The 20,155-nt window shown below is 38.1% G+C and overlaps 1 pseudogene; it reads left to right on the plus strand.

The window, feature by feature from the left end:
- The first annotated feature begins 14,202 nt into the window (after positions 1-14,202).
- On the plus strand, positions 14,203-14,241 carry LOC120364451 (U7 small nuclear RNA; annotated as a pseudogene).
- The last annotated feature ends 5,914 nt before the right edge of the window (positions 14,242-20,155 follow it).

Genomic DNA, 20,155 nt, shown 5'->3' on the forward strand with positions numbered 1-20,155 from the left:
ATAGCCATGTGAGTGAGTTTGGAGGCGAGTTCTTTCCTGTCTGTTGAGCCTTGAGTTGACTGTGACCCTGGTTGACATCTTGATTATAACCTGTTGGATCCTAAAGCAGGGAACCCAGCTAAGCCATGTCTGGATTCCTGGTCTATAGAAACCATGAGATAATAAATGTTATTTTAAGACATTTCATTTTTGGGGTGCTATTTATTTTTATTGTACTTAAGTTATGGGGTACATATGCAGAACAGGCAGCTTTATTACATAGGTATATGTGTGCCATGGTTGTTGGCTGCATCCATCACTCAGTCATCTACATTAGGTATTTCTCCTAATGCTATCCTTCCCCTAGCTTCCACCCCTTGACAGGCCCCAGTGTGTGTGTTTCCCTCCCTGTGTCCATGTGTTCTCTTTGTTCAACTCCCACTTATGAGTGAGAACATGCAGTGTTTGGTTTTCTGTTCTTGTGTTAGTTTGCTGAGAATGATGGCTTCCAGTTTCATCCATGTCCCTGCAAAGGACATGAACTCATCCCTTTTTATGGCTGCATAGTATTCCATCATGCATATGTACCACATTTTCTTTATCCAGTCTATCATTGATGGGCATTTAGGTTGCTTCCAAGTCTTTGTTATTTTGAACAGTGCTGCAATAAATATATGTGCATGTGTCTTTATAATAGAATGATTTATAATCCTTTGGGTATATACTGAGTAATGGGATTACTGGGTCAAGTGGTATTTCTAGTTCTAAATCCTTGAGGAATCACACTGTCTTCTGCAATGGTTGAACTAATTTACCCTCCATTTTGGGGTGATTTTTTCCCTCATCCCTAGATAATAACTAACACATCTCCAAACTTTTATTAGAAGGCATGCCCTCATGGGTGAATAAATTCTACCTGTGACATTTAGACAGTACAGTTTAGGGAAGAATACTTACTGAAAAAAATGAGACAAGTTCACAGGAAACTGAAAGACACTTTTCAGAATATTCCACATCAGCTGTCTTGCGATGTGCCCTTTCTTTCTCTACTCACCACTTCCCCAGAATCGTGGTACCTTTTGCTTGTGCCCTGTTCTGTCCAATCCCACACAGCATAAATCAGTCAGCATCAGACCAACATATCTAGAGACACACTCTGTGATTCTTCGTTGGAAATGAGGTGATAATTTATTTGTTTCTGTCTTCAAGGACTATAATAGGTGAAGCGAATGTAGCTTTTTTGGTTCCCTTTGGGAATCTTGACTACAAAATTATATTTTTTTTTGCCATCACACAAAGGAGCAGAGCATGTGCTTGGAGCTATGGACACCTGCTTTTTCATGGACTGTCCCAGTACCCATATGTCCTAGATGCTCCATTTCTTCATCTGTAAATTGAAGTAATGAGTCCTCATAGGATTTATGAGAGTATGAGATACTATATCAAAAGAACTAAATGAGATTACATGTATGTATAGCAAGGGGCTTGTGCATAGTAATTAGTTTTTTAAAAGAAGTTCTGACCAGGTGTGGTGGCTCATGCCTATAACCCCAGCACTTTGGGAAGCCAAGGTAGAAGCATCCCTTGAGCCCAGGAGTTCTAGATTACCGTGAGCTATGACTATGCCACTGCACTCCAGTGTGGATGACAGAGCAAGACCTTATCTCTTAAAAAAAAAGTAGCACAATAGCAGAGAATAAGTCTACCTTAATCTTTAGATACAGAAATGAAAATGTTGTAGTTTTAAACTTTGCTCGGTAAAAAACATTGATGGCCAAAGTCAATGTTTTGCCCTAAGTGATTAGAGTTAGAAAGATTACATTACTCGTATAAATGAAGTCAAAGATCAAGAGACAGACAGAGTAGGGAACAATGGGTCAGCCAGTCATAGAGCTGGGCTAAACCTCAGGACCACAGACCTGCATGGCTTAAGCAGTTCTCTAATACTGGATTATAGCATTTTAGTTTCTGCCTGGGGATTCCTTGTTCAATGGGTCAAACATTGTGTTGCAAGCAAATTTCCTTTGCCAGTAAAAGTATAAGCTCAGGCCCCAGTCTACATAATGCAAAAGGTTGAGGCCTGGGGCACCATCTGTGAATATTTTATTTAGGTCTATTTATTTATTGGTATTGTTGTAGCACACTGACATTGGTGGGCTGTTTTTAAACCTGAGATACTGGGATGCCCGTTTAGGGAAAGAACATGCACAAGATACAACAATGTGGAGTGTCTGCTATTGCCAGGCCCTAGAGGACACGTGCAGCATATTGAGACTTCTTAGGGTTGCAGTGCAAAGTGTCCAGGATCCCCATGGCTATGGTACACTGTAGGGTCCAGCATCTGAGTACCTCTGCTGTAAAAAGCAGATTTGTCATTTTTTGCACTCTCCATTTCCAGGTTGCTGCTGTTGCCATGTTAGGGGTCCCGTTCATCGGCTTACAAATTCTAAGGAGTGGACAAAGCTTAAGGTGATACCATTAGCAATAGCCATGCAGACACTGAGGAGTGGAGGAGGCACTTCCAGGGGAATGAAGGCCAAATGGTTGGCTATGAAAAGTCCTCACAAGGTTTAGCCTAATTCTTGCAAACACAAAAATAAAATATGAGGATACGTAAAAAAGATCAGACTTGCAGAGAGATTTGCACGATTAAATTTGCATGCAACTAGTAGAAAAACAGACTACTGGTTTATTAACTTACTGGACAGGATGCATTCCAAGAGACCAGAGTATTTGCATCTCAGTCTCTGGTTTCCACCACCACCATTACTTTCTTCATATCAAGATACCTGGGAAGCCAGGTGAGTATGCCTAAGGTTCCTTGGTAATTAAACTATCTGGAGTACGATTTCATCCAGACCATGGGGAGACCTTATGAAATACTCTTGCCTCTCAGCTGAGTATACCTTTCTAGGGGAAAGCATATTTCAGTGCCCTGATTCTGCATTTCTGTTTTTTTTGGGTGCACTGGCCTCCTGGCCAATGAACAATATTGCATGCAGATTTTTGTATGAGCTTTGTACATATGTCTTCATATATATCTTTTTATGTCCAACTTAGCTGGACACACATTGCTAAGTTTGCTTCTTAGTACCTGAGTTTTCTATGTTGTCATTGCCTTTCTATTGACACATTCTTTCTTCAGAAGGATTATTCATAGTGGCATCAACTCCCAATACAGAGTAACTTAAATAGTTCAAGAAGGTCCATAAAAGGAGTCAAGCGGAATCATTCCAGAGTTCATGGTGATTGTGGGAAGAAGCGGAGGGGAGGTGCCGCCTTTTGGGGAAGTACTTATTGTTGGAAATAGAAAGCTGAGAAAGAGATTTTGCTATTATCTCAGGAAACTGAACCATTTTCTAAGGAAGTACCCCAGAATTTACAGTGCAAATTCTCCTCAGTAGGGAGAATAGCAACTCCATAGTGATCCAGGAGATATTAGAAGGGCAGTGGCAAAGAGCAAGCTACTACTCTACAGGGCTTGAACAACAGGGAAGAAACACACACCAGTGGCATTATGAATAAGCATCAAGATGACAGCGATTACATGGGAGTGGGCAAGAGGAAAAGGGGCCCTTGTTCTGTTTTCTTGAGCGACATAATCCTTGAGGCTCATAATGTATAGATGTGGTTGAGGGAGTACAGGCAAAAGTAGAGAAGAGTTGTATGGAAAAATGATTGTAGTTAGATTCTCCCCCAATTGGCAGGTGTGGGGTGAGCCAATTACATATTGAATTAGAAAATAAAGGAATGTGATATTTCTTGTACCTGAATGCCAAGGAGATTTCTTCTGAGGATCTTTGCTGTTAATGCCCAAGACCCACTTGGGTTGATGCAGGATGTTTGTGTACAGCTGTGTCTATTTACTAGACTACTGGCCTATTAGGACTGCACGTTAGCTCTGTAAGACCTCTTCCTCCTCCCACCGGCTCATCTCCAGTACATGCCAGATCATGTCCCAGTGCATTGCCCTAGCTTTAAGGGAAAAGGAAAAAGCCAGTAGATACTACCTATGGAATGCCCATTGGTTTTTCTTTAAGGCAGTAGTTCTCAACTCCGGCTGCAATTTAGAATCACATGGGAAAATTTGGAAAAAATGATTGTGCTCAGGCCCAACCTGTAACCAATGAATCAGAATCTCTAGGAGTGGAACCCAAGCATGAGCAATTTTTTTTTTTTTGAAAGTTCTCTGTATAATTTTAACACATAGCCATGAAAGTGGCTGATCTGGGGCCCCGACGTAGACCATAGTAATAGAATTCAGACCTGGAGTTTTTGCTAGGATAAAGTATCACTAAGCTGAGAAACAGACTCTCTTTTAAAGTCTTGATATTAACATTCTAAGAACATGATGCGTGGACACAGTCGCTTGACCCTTTAGAGGAAAGGCCAGCCAATGAGTGAAGGGCATGCGTGTGGTTTTGATGACGGAAAGTGCTGGAAGTTTGGAGCCTTTTGGAATATGCTTACTGCTCAAGATAATGTCTGAAGGTTGAGACTGATATGAATTATTTAGACCTTTAGGGAGATTCTTTACAATGGAATCAATTTTTCTTATCTTTTCTTTGCATAGTCAGACTGAAATGGTCAAACCTCTGGAGTGAAACTGACTTTACCAACAGCAGCAAAGAGAACGTTCTGATGTTCACTACCGTGTTGCTGATAAAACCTAAATGTGATTGAGATGCCCCTTGGGAGGTCTCAAGGAAACTTAAATCCTATTGCTATAAAGTGTTATAATAATCTTCTTTGTATGTTATATTCATGAGATGTGTGATATGCATTTAATGAGAACTCAGACAAGAGGATAGAAGCTTGGTCTTTTTAAAGCACTGTAGAATAAAGATTCAGAGGTTGTATTGCAAGTTTACATTTTTTTTTTTTCCTCAGGAGGTTTTGGCTTTCTGGCACAAAGAAGTGTCAGGCCTAAGAGGTTATCTGTTTTTGGTGTCAGTAAAGTGACCATATGTCCTGATTTGCCCCAAAGGGTTCAGTTTACAGCTGTTGTCTTAATCATCAGTAGCCCCAGTAGACCACCTTTTTACTTACTTACTTGCTTTTTTTTTTTCTTTTTTGACAGAGTTTCACTCTATTGCCAGACCGGAGTGCAGTGGTGTAATTTCGGCTCTCTGTAATCTCCGCCACCCGGGTTCAAGCGATTCTCTTGCCTCAACCTCCCGAATAGCTGGTACTACAGGCATGTGCCACCACGCCCAGCTAATTTTTGTATTTTTAGTAGAGATGGGGTTTCACCATGTTGGCCAGGATGGTCTCGATCTCTTGACCTCGTGATTCATTCACTTTGGCCTCCCAAAGTGCTGGGATTACAGGCATGAGCCACCACACCCAGCCACTTTTTTACTTTCTAAAGTGTCCTGGTTTAGATGATAAACCACATGGTCACTCTTGTCATGCTATAGTGTATCTCTGGACTGGGAAGAAGAGACCTGCGTTCTCGTGCTATTTCTTCCACTAACCAGCTCTGTGGTCAGCAAATTAATTTTGCCCATAGGGGCTTAGTTTCCTTCTTAGTCAACAAAGGGGTATTTAACCCAGGGATCCAGGGGCTAAGCCTCCTGGCCAGTGAACAACATTGCATGCAGACTTTTGTATGAATTTTGCAGGTATGTCTTCATATGTATCTTTGTACGCAAATTTTTTGGGGAGAGTTTTTATACCTGTCATCATATTTTCAAAGGGTTTTATGACTCCCAAATGGTAAGGAGCCACATCGGATGAACTCTGCTGACTTCTTAATCTCCAGAATTCTGTGCTTCTGTGGTTATGATGCTTTTAAAATAGAACTTTGGAGTCAGTTAAAATATTGTCTGAGAACATCTCCACAGTGAGAACTGTATCATAACTGATTTTCCTTGTACAAAACAAATAAATGAAATCTTATTTTTAGTGACAGGCAGCCCACACACTGCAGTGATGAAAGGACTCTCCAAGGAGGCTGACAGGAACCCTGCAGTTGAGAATACAGAGCCTTCTCCTTTGGGAAGACTACAGGAAAAAGAAATACCCAAGGGGGAGGCAAGGGTCTTTGTGAAGTAAGGATGATTTACAAGGCAACCAAAGAAATGTCTTAGATTTCTTATAGACTGATAGAAAAGAGAATGGAAGATAAGTAATTAAGGAAGTAATTATATTGTAGACCAAAAGAAGGAACAGTGAGCTAGGAGTCTGCAGATGTTTTCCTGGCTCTACCGTTAAACTAGAGCATGACCTTGGGCAGATCAGTTTCCTCTACTGCAAAACCAGAATCAAACTCTGTGATCTTTAATTGTCATGACTCAAATCTCTGCATTTGCTCATTTCAGCTTATTTCCCCCCTTTCAGTGACCTTGATGAAATTTTCCTGTGCCTCTTTTTATTTTTTCAGAATCAATCCACTTGCCAAAGCCCTTGCTGTACTGCATTTTTTTTTTTATAAAGGCTGCCTCATTGAGAACATTTTATATTTTACACCTATTTATTGTAGAGAGAAAATCTGCTTTGAAATTATGGCCAGAATTTTCCTAGTGCTTTCTTTTGAAGAAAGTAACAGTTGAGCACAAAAGCTTAGAGGTTGTTTTTTGGTTTAGAGTGACCACTGAAACAATGATGAAAATAGCTACAAACAGTTCAAAAAGTGATTTGAGCAAAATTGTTCAGAGGATCAGACTGGAGCCTGGGAAGTCCCAGAGGCCTAACCCCCCGATGGTAACAGGAAACATTTGGTACTAACACAAAATTCCATTCGAATTTTTCATCAAGTAACTCATGGGTGATGATTAAGAATTTGCTATTTACCTTGTGTGGATTGTTGAACAACTCTCATTCACAATTTCTACTATAATATTTATATTCAGGGACAACTCAAATCACAAAAGTAATAATTGTTTGTCAGGCAGCATTATCCAGTAGACTGGATCAGTGGTCTCTGGAGTGAGGTGTGAGCACTTGAGGGGAGGTGCAAGATGATCCATTGGATCATTGGGAAAATGTTAAACTCTTATTTAAACTTCTATCAGGTGTGCTATCAAGCATGTTTAGGGGATCCCTAGGCTATGCCATCATTTATTCTTTGTGAGGTGTTTGTCTTGGGGGATATGTATATACAATGTGCTGTTGCTATAGTGGGTGGTAAGATTTCAACCCTGTAAGAGCCATGTGGGCTCTGGAGATGTGAACTGGGACATTTCTAATGTGACAAGATTGACAGGTTGTGTCTGATATCATGTGCTGCCAGCCTGAAGATATTGAGAAAAAGGACAACACAAAATGAATGACTAATGGACAGTGGATTTGATACATGGTCCCTTAATAGACACTTTTGAAGCAAAAGTCACACAGTTCAGCTTCTGAGGATTCTGGCAGAAATCGCTCTAATCATCACCCCCTACCCCTAAAAGGACTCATGTTTTTCCTTCACTGTTACTTTTATCAAGTGGCAGGTAAAACAAAATCTCAAGTTGATTATAGCTCTAGTATCACTTTTGTCAATGTCATTCAAAATAATAAAGAATGAGGGGGAGAAATGGACAAACTCTTAGGAGGAAAAAACCTTAATCCAAGAAAAAGAGTATCCAAGCTAATTTTTAATCTTGGCTGAGACTAGTGGCTTCATTAGAATAATGTGGGAAAAAATTTAAAAATGCTAATGACTGAGATCCACTCCCAGAGATTCCTATCAGAGATTCTGCTTTAATTGTCTGGAGTGGATCCTGGCATCAACTTAACCTCCCATGTCTTGCTGGTTTGAAGACCTGCAAGGAATGCCTTGCCATCAGTTAATTTCTGTAATAAACATTAAAAATGATGGCTCTTTTCTTGTCTGACTCTTAGGAGGAACCATACTTTTCCCAACCCATTAAATATTCATCCCCTTGAGAACTACAAAAGTGGGAGCTGGCACCTACATAACATAAAAGCGATTTTCAAGAAAGTAAGAAACTTGGCATTTGATAGAAGAAATATTGGTCATTCTATCAGAAATTATTTGGTCTCATGCTGTTCCCTTAAAGACATACTTCCTGATTTAAAATCCCTCCTTCTCTTTTTCATATTGAAGTGTGGACATTAACTTCTTCCTTGTCTATCTGGTGGTGCAACTCAGTAAAGAAAAATGTTGAAAAATCATGTAATGCTAAAAGAGCTCTATGAAGAAAGAAAAAGAATTGGTTACCTCAATTCATTCATCATTTTTTTCAGGGAAAATGAGTATCTGGATTTCTCTTTTAAGTTATTAGTTGCTTCGGGGATGATGAAGCTAAGGTTGCTTAGTCATTCTTCTCAAATTGGAATCTGCAGGCAGAACTCATCCACTGTTTGGGTGTGCTTCCACTTTGCGGTACGGATGCCTTCCTGTTGAATCCCTTCTGATGACTTAGGATGCCACAGGAAATTTAGGGAACAAAAATGGTTTCTACATAAAACAATAGTATACTTTTTTTTTGGGGGGGGGATTCCTCTTTTTGGTTTATTCTTGGTACTTTGAAGTGTAAAAAAGAGGGAAGTTAAAAGTACAACAATTGGCATAAATACACATGGATGAAGGAAGAAATCTGATTATTTTCCAGCTCTTTCTACTCTTACCTATAACCTGTGTATCCCGGGGTCAGTCAGGAAAAGAGAACATGAGAATAGCGGTTTAATAAAGGGAATTTAGTGTGGGAAACTAGTAAAAAAACAATGTATATTAGTCTGTTCTTGCATTGCTGCAAAGAACTACTTGTGACTGGTTAATTTGTAAGGAACAGACGTTTTATTGGCTCATGGTTCTACAAGCTGTACACATAGCATGACTGGCAGGCTTCAGGAAGCTTACAACCATGGTAGAAGGCAAAGGGGAAGCTTGCACATCCTACCTGCCTGGAGCTGGAGGAAGAGAGAGCAAGGAGAGATGCAGCACACCTTTAAACAACTATCACTCATGAGAAGTCACTCACTATCATGGGAACAGCAAGGGGAAAATCTCACCCACCCCCCATGATCCAATCACCTCCCACCAGGTACGTCCTCCAACACTGGGGATTATAATTCAACATGAAATTTGGGCAGGAACACAAATACAAACCATATCACAATGATATTGTAAGAGAGGAAGTAACCAAACAGAGAATACAGGGGCAACACAGAGGTTAGTGGCAGCCGCAGATCAGTACCAGGAGGGATCTGGGGAGAAGACAGTACTAGCAGAGCAGGAAACCAGGGCTTCTGGATGCAGTCAGTAACCATGTCAGAAGCTGCCTTCAAGAGCACGGTGGGATCAGGGAGGGAGGAGCTTCTTTGCTAGACCAGAACCAGAAAAGGGAGGGACGAAATATCCCAACTTTTTCCTTTCCCAAACTCTCCAATACGTCTGTAAGAGCTTACCATTGGCTAAACCTAACAGAAAGCCAATAGTTTCTAACTGCAATACAATTTTAGCAAAACAATACTAATTGTCACATTAAATTAATCTTGTTAATTTGAAGTGTATTGGTTTGGTAGGTTTGTTTCTAATTTGTAAATTTGTTTTGGTATTATAGTTGTTTAGCATAATGAGTTTATATCTAGTTTTACATGTGTATATATATTTAAGTAACATTCTAATGAAAGTAATTTGTCAACATTAGGGGCTCAGGAGAATATTTTTCCTCCAAAAAGAGGGCATACATTACTCAAGTTTGACAATAATGATATAAAATTCTGATAGCAGGAATCACCCTGGACTTAATTGGGAGAACTGGGAATGATAATCCGAGGATTGCCTAAGACTTGAGTCATAGAGGGTAGGGAGTTCTCAGTTTTGCTTAGGATGGCTATTTTAAAGACACATTTCAGAAAGGGAAGATATTTACTAAAACGCCAACTCATAGGCAATTTTTGTTTTTTTTTTTTAATCAGAAGTATGTCATAAAACATTTTAAGTGGGATCAACCATGAGGCTTGCTCCCAGGGTTGATTTTCCACGTGGGTGATCTTTACAATATGTTCTTTTTTTCAAATGACCTGCTTTGCAGCCTTTCTGGTCACCAGCAGGAGGTATTTTTGACAGACCTGAAGGTGACCCTAGAGGCCAGGCTGGGAGCATCTGACCTTTAGCCTCTAGTACAATTGGACATGGAGATTAGGGAAAATCAGTTGCCCCATATTGGATGAAGTCTTGTGTTCACTGAGAGAAGCATTTTGTCTGAATTCCTGTCCATCCCATATGGAAAACAAATACAAAAACAAATCTTTACCCTTCCTCCAATGATTGAGATACAAATAACATTTATATAAAGGAGAATAAGTAGCTTCATTGTTAAAGTAATTATAAACGATTTCAAGTATACAGAAAATGATATAATTATCATTTTCATATATAGCATCAGCTTTAAAAACTATGTTTTATGATATTTGTTTCAGACCTTTCCCTCTTTCTTAAAAAATGTATTTCAGATACAACTAAAGCTTTAATGTTTATTGTTGACCATTTCTTTAAAATTTAATTTTCCATTAGAATTTTTCTTTGACTCATGAATTATTTGGGAAGTTAAAAATTTTCCAGATGTCTGGAATCTTTTGGTCTCTCTTTTGGGTTGATAGTGGTCAGAGAATACAGTCCATGTGTTATCAGTTCTCTGATATTTCCTGAGATTTGCCTTCTATGTAATCTTTACACTTTTATTTGTGGTTGAAAATTAACACATTTATAATCAAATTGTTGAGATAAAGTTCCATATATTTTCATTAGCTTCATCATATTGATTGCATGGTTCAAAATATCTACATACCTACTAATTTTTTATCTCTTTGATATATCCATTTCTGAGAAAGAAACATTAAAATATTCCACTGTGGGTGTGTATTATCAATTTCTTTTTGTATTTTAATTCTTGTTTTCTATGTTTTAGAGCTGTAATGTTGTGGAAAAAAACATGCATAGGACTATGCCTTTTTCCTGGAGAATTTTCTTTTTAATTTTAGGTAATAGCTTTTATTATTCCTCAAAATACTTGAAGTCTGTTTTTTCTACTATGTATATCAATATACCAACTTTTACTTGTTTATAATTTGCCTGGTATTCAGATGCTCCCTGACTTATAACGGGGTTACATTATGATAAACCCATCATAAATGGAAAACATCATGTCAAAAATGTATTCAATATACCTAACCTAATGAACATAATTGCTTAGCCTAGCCTACCTTAAACATGTTCAGAACACTTACATTAATCTACAGTTTAGCAAAATTATCTAATGCAAAGCCTATTTTATAGTAAAGTGTGAATATCTCATGTAATTTATTGAATACTGTACTGAAAGTGAAAAACAAAGTGGTAACATGAGTACTTGAAGTACAGTTTCTCCTAAATGCAGTGCCTAATGAATGTGTATTGCTTTCATGCTAGAGTCAAGTCAAACAATCGTTAAGTTGAACCATTGTAAGTCAAGGACCATCTATACATATTTTTAAATTTTTTTTCTGCCTTTCAGTGTCATTGTATTCTAGGTGGGTCTCCTGTAAGAAGCATTCACCTGGATTATTATTTTGTCTGTTTATTTTTAATCTAATTGGAGAGGATCTGTCTTCTATTAGGATCTGTCTTCTGTTAGTTGTATTATTTTTTATGATTATGTACATAATTTATTTTATGATCTCTTCATTTTTTTCTGAAAAAGAAATTATACAAATATATGGGTATAATTCTCAACAATACCTAGACTATATTAAATATTTGATTTAAAAATCTATCTTATATTTTTCAAAGATAAATTCCTAGACTTAATTTAAACTAAAGAGTTATGCATGCAAAAAGAACTGTCAGCAGAGTAAACAGACAACCCACAGAGTGGGAGAAAATCTTCACAATCTATACATCTGACAAAGGACTAATATCCAGAATCTATGATGAACTCAAACAAATCAACAAGAAAAAACAAACAATCCCATCAAAGAGTAGGCTAAGGACATGAATAGATGATTCTCAAAAGAAGATATATAAATGGCCAACAAACATATCCGATGATCAGGGAAATGTAAATCAAAACCGCAATGCAATATCACCTTACCTTTGCTAGAATGGCCATAATCAAAAAATCAAAAATAGTAAATGTTGGCATGGATGCAGTGAACAGGGTACACTTCTACACCACTAGTGGGAATGTAAACTAGTACAACCACTATGGAAACAGTTTGGAGACTCCTTAAAAAACCAAAAGTAGAACTACCATTTGATCCAGGTATTAATCCAGAGGAAAAGAAGTCATTATATGAAAAAGATACTTCCAATGCATGTTTATAGCAGCACAATTCACAATTGCAAAAATGTGGAACCAACACAAATGCCCATCAATCAATGAGCAGAGAAAGAAACTGTGGTATATGTATGTATGCAATGGAATACTACTCAGCCATAAAAAGGAATGAATTAATAACATTTGCAGCAATCTGGATGAGATTGGAGACTATGATTCTAAGTGAAGTAACTCAGGAATGAAAAACCAAACATCGTATGTTCTCACTCATAAGTGGGAACTAAGCTATGAGGATACAAAGGCTTAAGAATAACACACTAAACTTTGGGGACTCTGGGGTATAAGAGTGGAAAGGCGGTGAGGTATAAAATATTACAAATTGGGTGCAGTGTATACTGCTCAGGTGATGGGTGCACCAAAATCTCACAAATCACCACTAACGAACTTACTCATGTAACCAAACACCACCTGTTCCCCAATAACATATATATATATATATATATATATATAGCTTGTGTTTTTATTTTCATTTCTTTCTTTGAATTGATCAAATTATTCTGTTTTTAAATACTGATTTAGAAGTTTTACATTGTTTTGTATTCTATTATTTTAGCAATTACCTGTAGATTTTTGACACACACACTTACAGTGTAAAGTGAATTCTTCTGAACAAGCAAGAGACCTTACTATATTTAGACTGTAAGAAATCATAGTTTTCACACTTACATTTCAGCTCTACCTTATTTTTAAACTCTTCCAATGTAACATTATATATTTTTTTACATTCAATGTTTATTTTTATTGACACATTTTTTTTTTTAATGGGGTCATGCTCAGTTGCCCAGGCTGGAGTTCAGTTCCGGATGCAGTGGCTCCATTATAGCTCACTACAACCTTGAACTTCTGGGCTAAAGCAAACCTTCTGCCTCAGCTTCCAGAGTAGCTGGGACTATAGCACACCCCATGATGCCTAAACGTATTTACCGACTTTTTTGTTTAATAGTCATTTTGCTGCTATCCTTTCTTCAATTTAATTTCCTTTTATCCTAGGAGGGGCTGTGTTTGGTATTTCTTATTCTTTATTGATTTGAACATTTATTTTTATTTGGCTTTCATTCCTGAATGACAGCTTAGCTTGATAAAGTATTCTAGGTTGAAATTATTTTCTCTCAGCACTTGAAGACATGATTTCCTTTTCTTCTGGCCTCTTTTGTTGCTTTTCAGAAGTCTGCTATAAGTCCAATTATTCCATTTTAGAAAATATGTCTTTTTTTATTTTCCACTGATCTTAAGATGTTCTCTTTTTGATGCTACGTAGTTTTTCTTTGATGCATTTAAGTGCAGATTTATTTCTAATTTTCCCTTTCTGACCTCTTTGCACACCCTCTTCAGTGTGAGGATTTGTGTCAATTCCAGACATCACCTCTTTGAATTTTCTTTATTTTCTCTATAAACATTTCTAGGAATCCTATTACATAGATGTACCTTGGACCTTTCACTTGAAGGAAACGAAAATATTTCACCTCCAAATGCACTTCTTTTATATATTTCAAGATGACTGTGTGGAAGGGCTGGAACTGTAAGAATAGCTGAAAAGCTGTCTTTTGTAGGGAGATTTGCTTCTGAAGAGAAAATCCGCATTGACAAAGCCAGGCCTTCTCTGAGGCTCTCCCTTGTCCAATTTAGGAAGATTACCCGAAGTATGACACCTTTAAGGGTCTAAAAGAAATACCACCTATTCTCTCTGAGGGCTGCCACCTGTGAGGTTTCACCTCGTAACAAGATCACCTTTACTAGCCAGACTTCCTCTCTATTTCTCCCATAACCTGGTCTTGCCATCATAACCTGATTTACCAGCAAAACCTGTTTTGGGCCATTCTCTGAGCCTCTATTATTTCTGTAACCTCCAGATGGTATAAAGGCATTAAGCATTTTGCTTTTCAGATCTCTGTAAGTCTCCTGTGCATGCTAATACATTTGTATACTGTTCTCCTATTAACCTACCTTTTGGCAGTGTTACAGCTCTTTTAGAATTTGTCTAACAGACAAATTAAATAAATAAATAATCTGCTTTTTTAAAATTGACTTTTCAGCAAAATTTCTTTTTTAAAAAAAATGGGTTCTCTTTTATTATACTTTAGATTCTGGGATACATGTGCAGATCACACAGGATTGTTGCATAGATACATACATGGCAAGATGGTTTACTGCGTCCATTCCCCTGTCACTTATATCTGACATTTCTCCCCATTTTATCCCTCCTGAACCTCTCCATGCCCCACTATCCCTCACTTAGCTCCCCCAACAGACCCCAGTGTGTGATGCTCCCCTTCCTGTGTTCATGTGTTCTCATTGTTCAACACCCTCCCATAAGCGAGAATATGAGGTATTTGGTTTTCTGTTCCTGGGTCAGTTTGCGACTTTCAGCAAAACTTCTAAAGGAAAGTTTTCTCTTGGCTCCTATGCACACCATCTTTCATCTTGTTTACCTTCCATCTTTTATGTTTTTTACATTAAAAAAAAGTCTCTCCATGATACAAGCAATGTGCTAGGTTTCTTCCAGTTAGCTAATTTTCTCTTCATCAGAGTCCAGTCAGTCATTTAATCAATCCATTCATTTTTCAGATTTTGTCTTTTATTTGCAGATTTTCATTTGGTTCTTTTAAAAATGGTGTGTGTTCTTTCGTCATAGTGTCTTATTCTTTCATCATGAATTTTATTACTTGTTAATGTCTTAAGGCATTTTAACATTTCTTTTATACTATCTTCCAGATAATATACAATTATTTGAACCTGGACATAGTGATAGATACCTGTACTCTCAGCTACTCAGGAGCTGAGGCGAGACGATCCCTTGGGCTCAGGAGGTCAAGGCTGCAGTGGACTATGGTCCCATCACTATACCTCCAGCCTGGGTGACAGGGTGAGACCCCGTCTCTAAAAATATAATAAAAATAAAGTAAATAAAATAATTTGGAAATGACATTTGCCTTTCTATGGAACTTTTCTGAGGGACCTTTGGATTCTCACTCACGTTGGATCTTTATCACATATATTATATAATTTTAAAAAAACTATAACCTGATTTTCAGCAATTTTTTTTCTTCTCTGGTAATTCCCGTGGCATTCGCAGTGGAATATCCTTCTAGAGATATTTTGCATTTGCTTCTTAAAGGAGCCCTGGGCAACCAGCCCAGGAGCAACTTCAATGTCAGTCTCAAACTAGGGAAATCCCATATCACAAGGAAAGTGCAAATTCAGCCTCCAAGCCTAGGATAGGCATGGGCTTGGGGCTTCATTTTCTCATGGGAAACTTTCCTTTCCCACCCTGCTCTTAGGGCTGAGGCAGACCTCATTGCCGTTTCCCTGATGGGTTAGTGGGCTTTGTCCAGTTCCTTTATACTGAGGTGGCAGCCCTGTAGGACTCCAGCTTGATGCAGAGGTCTCAGCCGCCACTGTCCTCTTTGCATGGCCCACCCTTGTATCTGGTCGTCGTGTAGATGCTAGGGCCTATTTCCCAGGATCATCTGGGCCCCTCGGCACCTCCTATCCCAGGGCCGCTGCTGCATCCATTGGGACACTCTCTGCCTTTCTGGCACCTTATCATTTCTGTATTCTTGGAATTCTTCGTTATTTCTCATGAGCTTAACTGAGTATTCAAAAAAGAATTTTATATCCTATTTTATTCAGCATTTCTAGATATTTGTAGCTGAAGTCATTCTACTTTAGCTTAGTTGGACATGTTGACAGGACTCATTTATTTTCATGCAACATATTGTATGCACTCTAGGTTTTTTATTTAACAGCTACATAGGTTTATATAGAGAGTTGAGATATGTTTACACAGTGCTCAACTGTGTAATTAAGTAACTTATACAAAACTTATACAAAAATATCTGCTTAATAAAACGTTTGGCACAAAAGACCTAAAATCTTTTTTTCATTAGCCTTTTTCTTTTTAAGCTTTAAAAAACTTACTTTAAAAATCCGTATTCTGTGGACACATTTAAATTATCTCACTAGCATGTGACTATAGCCTTAATGTAGAAATATTCCACTGAGAATAAATTTCTGTTTTATTTATTCAATTTTGTGGGCAGATTAACACTCATATTACTATGTATGGAGGGATAAGTAAATTGCAGAGTATGTAAAATGTATCACATGGAATCAGCAACTAACCAACAGGTATGGATTTTAAAATTCCCGCAGCAGACAGATTCTAGAAGTTGCTACTGACCTTTTAAGAACAAAAGGGTCAGGAAAGACTGGATAAGGAGAAAGACAAAACTCTCAAGTGTAACACGCTGGTATAGTGAGTCAGGACTAATCACAGGCAGCGCACCCCCGCGTCAGGGTTTTTAATGGCTATTCCTCATCTTTTGGTGACTCGGTATTCATTCTGTTTTCTTATCCTGTTTTTTTTTTTTTTTTTTTTTTTTTTGAGACAGGGTCTTGCTCTGTTGCTCAGGGCTCAAGTGATCCTTTTGTCTCAGCCTCCCGAGTGTGTTATGGGTGTGTGTTATAACATTCCACTATTTTTTGTTGTTTTTATTTTTTCTAGAGACAGGGTCTTGTTATGTTGCTCAGGCTGGTCTAGAATTCCTGGTCTCAAGGGATTCTCCCACTTTGGCCTCCCAAAGTGCTGAGATTACTGGCATGAGCCACTGTGCCCAGCCATTCTACCCTCCTTGATAAAAGCACCAATTTCCTTTGAGGAAACCATTCTCCATGAACCTGTGTAGCTTCCATGGACTGTAATTTAAGGTGTGTGATTTTCTCTGGATGAGTGTTCCAGATCAGTCCCTTTATCCTGAGAATTTGAGGCTTGAGCTGAGTGAAAAAGATCAGAAAAATGATCAAAGAGGCATTTTCATCCGTTCTATCTGGATTCCAAGAGTTGCTTCTTTTTCTGGGTTGGGAAGGCACAGGTTTTTTTGAGCTCTATTTCCAGCTTCATCTTTTATTTAGTGGTCTACAGGCCACTTCTTAATTTGGACTTTGTATTTTATGCACACACTATCTTTCTCTGGTAATATTCATACAAGAATTTCTGTTTCAACGTAAGCCAGCCAGAATCAGTCTCTGTTCCTGGCCACCAAGCAGCCCTTGGGGTGCTTTTCTTTACACACAAAATATATTTCTGATAAAAATAGCTTTTGATAAATTGTCATTTTAAAACTCACTATTTAAGTGAAACCAATGATGAAATAGGTGTAAAACAATTGCCTTTGTATATTTATTTTGGAAATCAGTTGTTTTTACATTTTAAGTTGTCTTCATGTGAGTTTTACCTGAATTGTGCTTTTATTTATTTATTTATTTATTTACTTACTTACTTAACTGACACAAAGCCTCACTCTGACACCCAGGCTAGAGTGCAAGGGCGCGATCTTGGTTCCCTGCAACCTCTGCCTCCTGGGTTCAAGCAATTCCTGTGCCTCAGCCTCCCAGTACCATCTGCCCCATTAATTTTTGTATTTTCAGTAGAGACGGGGTGTCACCATGTTGGCTAGGCTGGTCTTGAATTCCTGGCCTCAGGTGATCCTCCCACCTTGGTTTCCCAAAGTGCTGGGATTACAGGTGTGAGCCTGGCCTGAATTGTGCTTTTAATGAATATTGTTGATTATGCCGTGGCTGTGGCATAATTTGACTTGGGTCTCTCTAACCCTGTATAGTCAGTTATGGTATGCTTATGAGGCTCCACTGTGTATACAAAGCAAAAATATTATCTTACACTTAAGCTTATATGAACAAGACTTAATAGGATTTGTATGCAGCTGGTTAGGTACCTCTTGTGGCCACATATTTGCTTAGTGGAAACAGTAGATTTGGTTTAAGTTCCTCTTTTTGAACTTTCATAATTAAGAAAGGACTCTTGGTGTTTTATCGTTTTGAAATTGCACTGTGGAATAGGAACTAATGAATCACTTCACCATTATGAAAACCAAAGTAAAATTAGAAGGTTGTTTTGCAAAAGCTCTTTGGCAGTTGTTCTGTTCAGAGTTGTGTAAGTTGCTCTACGTGTGGCAGTTCCATGAGCCTTTAAATAATCTACACCCTGACTTCAGGCCTCTGTGGTTTGGATCAGCATGTTCTTCCTGTTGAAGAGCCCCCTACACTGAGACTTTGTCTGCTCAAGTTCCACTCATCTCCTGAGGCCAACCCAAACATTACCTTCCCCTGAAACCTTGCTGAATTTCACCCAGCAGAATTAGTCATTCCATCATTTGATCCCTTCTTCATCCCATTGGAGATCCTATCACCTCGTTTAATAGATAGTGAGCATGTTGGAGAAGTGGAGAGTCACTGGCTCAATGCTTTATGCAGACTCAATACCTGTAGCCAAATTAGTTTATTTCCTTAGGTACTGAATCCCCTGCTTCCTCATTGAACAGAAAACCCCTTTGACACATTTCTCAGACGATCTAATACATGCAGTATGGCCAAGAGACCACAATTATCTGCAGAAGGCCTTTAATAATGTACATGGTGGAAACCAACATATCCCCTTTTCCTTATTTATTTGTTTCAATTTAAATGCTACCAAATTCTTCACAATTTGAATACTCTGATTTGGGGAGATTCAGCAATCCTTTGTAGGAATAGATCCCTTTTACTGAGGAAAAAGAACTTCAACTTATCAATCAGATACGAGAGAGATGTTTTGTTAGTTTTCTTTTTTCCTGACTTAAAACCACATTTGTGCCGATTTGGAGTTAGCCATGCTCCTGCTCATCTTTTGTTAAATAGGAGTTTAAACCATGGCCTTTATGAGTCCCTATGGCTCACATAATCCAATTTAGAGGCCCACTCTTCAATTTGGACTTTAAGTTTTATGCACACACTATCTTTCTCTGGCCACTGTACTTTTAGTATTTCTGTCACCTCTGCTCAGGATGTTTTACCTTTAATTCTTTGCCTAGTCAAATCCTGCTTATCCTTGGAGGCCCTACTACTAACTCTACAACTGATTTTGAAATAATACCTTGAGTGCCTTTTAATAGCCAGGGAGACAAGGCAGATAAGAACCATGCTATTAAAGAGTTTACATCTCAGTAAGGGAGACAGATAAACAAGTAAAAATAAGTAAGATAATCACCAACTGTTGCAGATTTTCTGAAATAAATGCACAGTGTAGTGTGACAACATGCCTAGGAGCAGGGTTTTTTTCAGGACGGTTCTATTGAAAGGCCTCTCAGAGGAGGTGACATTTGAAGTTAGCCCTAAAAGGAAAGGTTTCATTGATCCCTTCTAACTATGTTCAGCACCCCTTCTTGGTACTCTTATTATCTCTCATGTTTCTTTTCTTTTATTCTTTTTTTTAATCATGTAAAAGCTTGGTCTTTTATTCTATCTCTCATGTTTCTTAATGCTTCACATTGTTAGCCACATTTACATATTGCAGTGGTGTGCTGGTAAATGTTTAACAAAAAGCCCAAATTTGTAGCGTTTGCCCATTTCCATGGTGTAAATACTCTTACCATGGCAGATTTCAATGTACTAACTTGATGTTAATGAAGTAAAACTGAGAAGAGATGCACAGAATTGGCTCTTGGGGGCCAATGAGACCCAATTTGAGCCAGCTCCAGCACTGGAGCTGTGCCTGTCTCTCTCGCCAGGATGTTTACTATTTGAGGTAGTAGTAAATATTTATTGAATCAATGAATTCACTCATGTACAGGTACCTACTCAATCGAAATTCATTGTTTTAGTGTTATTATTATTAACTATGGACTCCAAAGATGACACATGAATGGGAATAAGAATTATGCAACTATTGTGTGTGCTTTTTGAAATTCAATGCTAAAAATTTTTATGAAGGCATCAGCATTCTACACAATATTGATTCTTCTCATAAATCAAAGCTTTGAATGAATTCAGAAAAGAAAGAAGAAAGATTTATCTCTACAAATATACCACATACATCAGTATCAAGGCAAATAATATGTAGGAAAATAAAA

Source organism: Saimiri boliviensis, chromosome 5 (genome assembly GCF_048565385.1).
Source record: "Saimiri boliviensis isolate mSaiBol1 chromosome 5, mSaiBol1.pri, whole genome shotgun sequence".
NCBI classification, from domain to species: Eukaryota; Metazoa; Chordata; class Mammalia; order Primates; family Cebidae; genus Saimiri; species Saimiri boliviensis.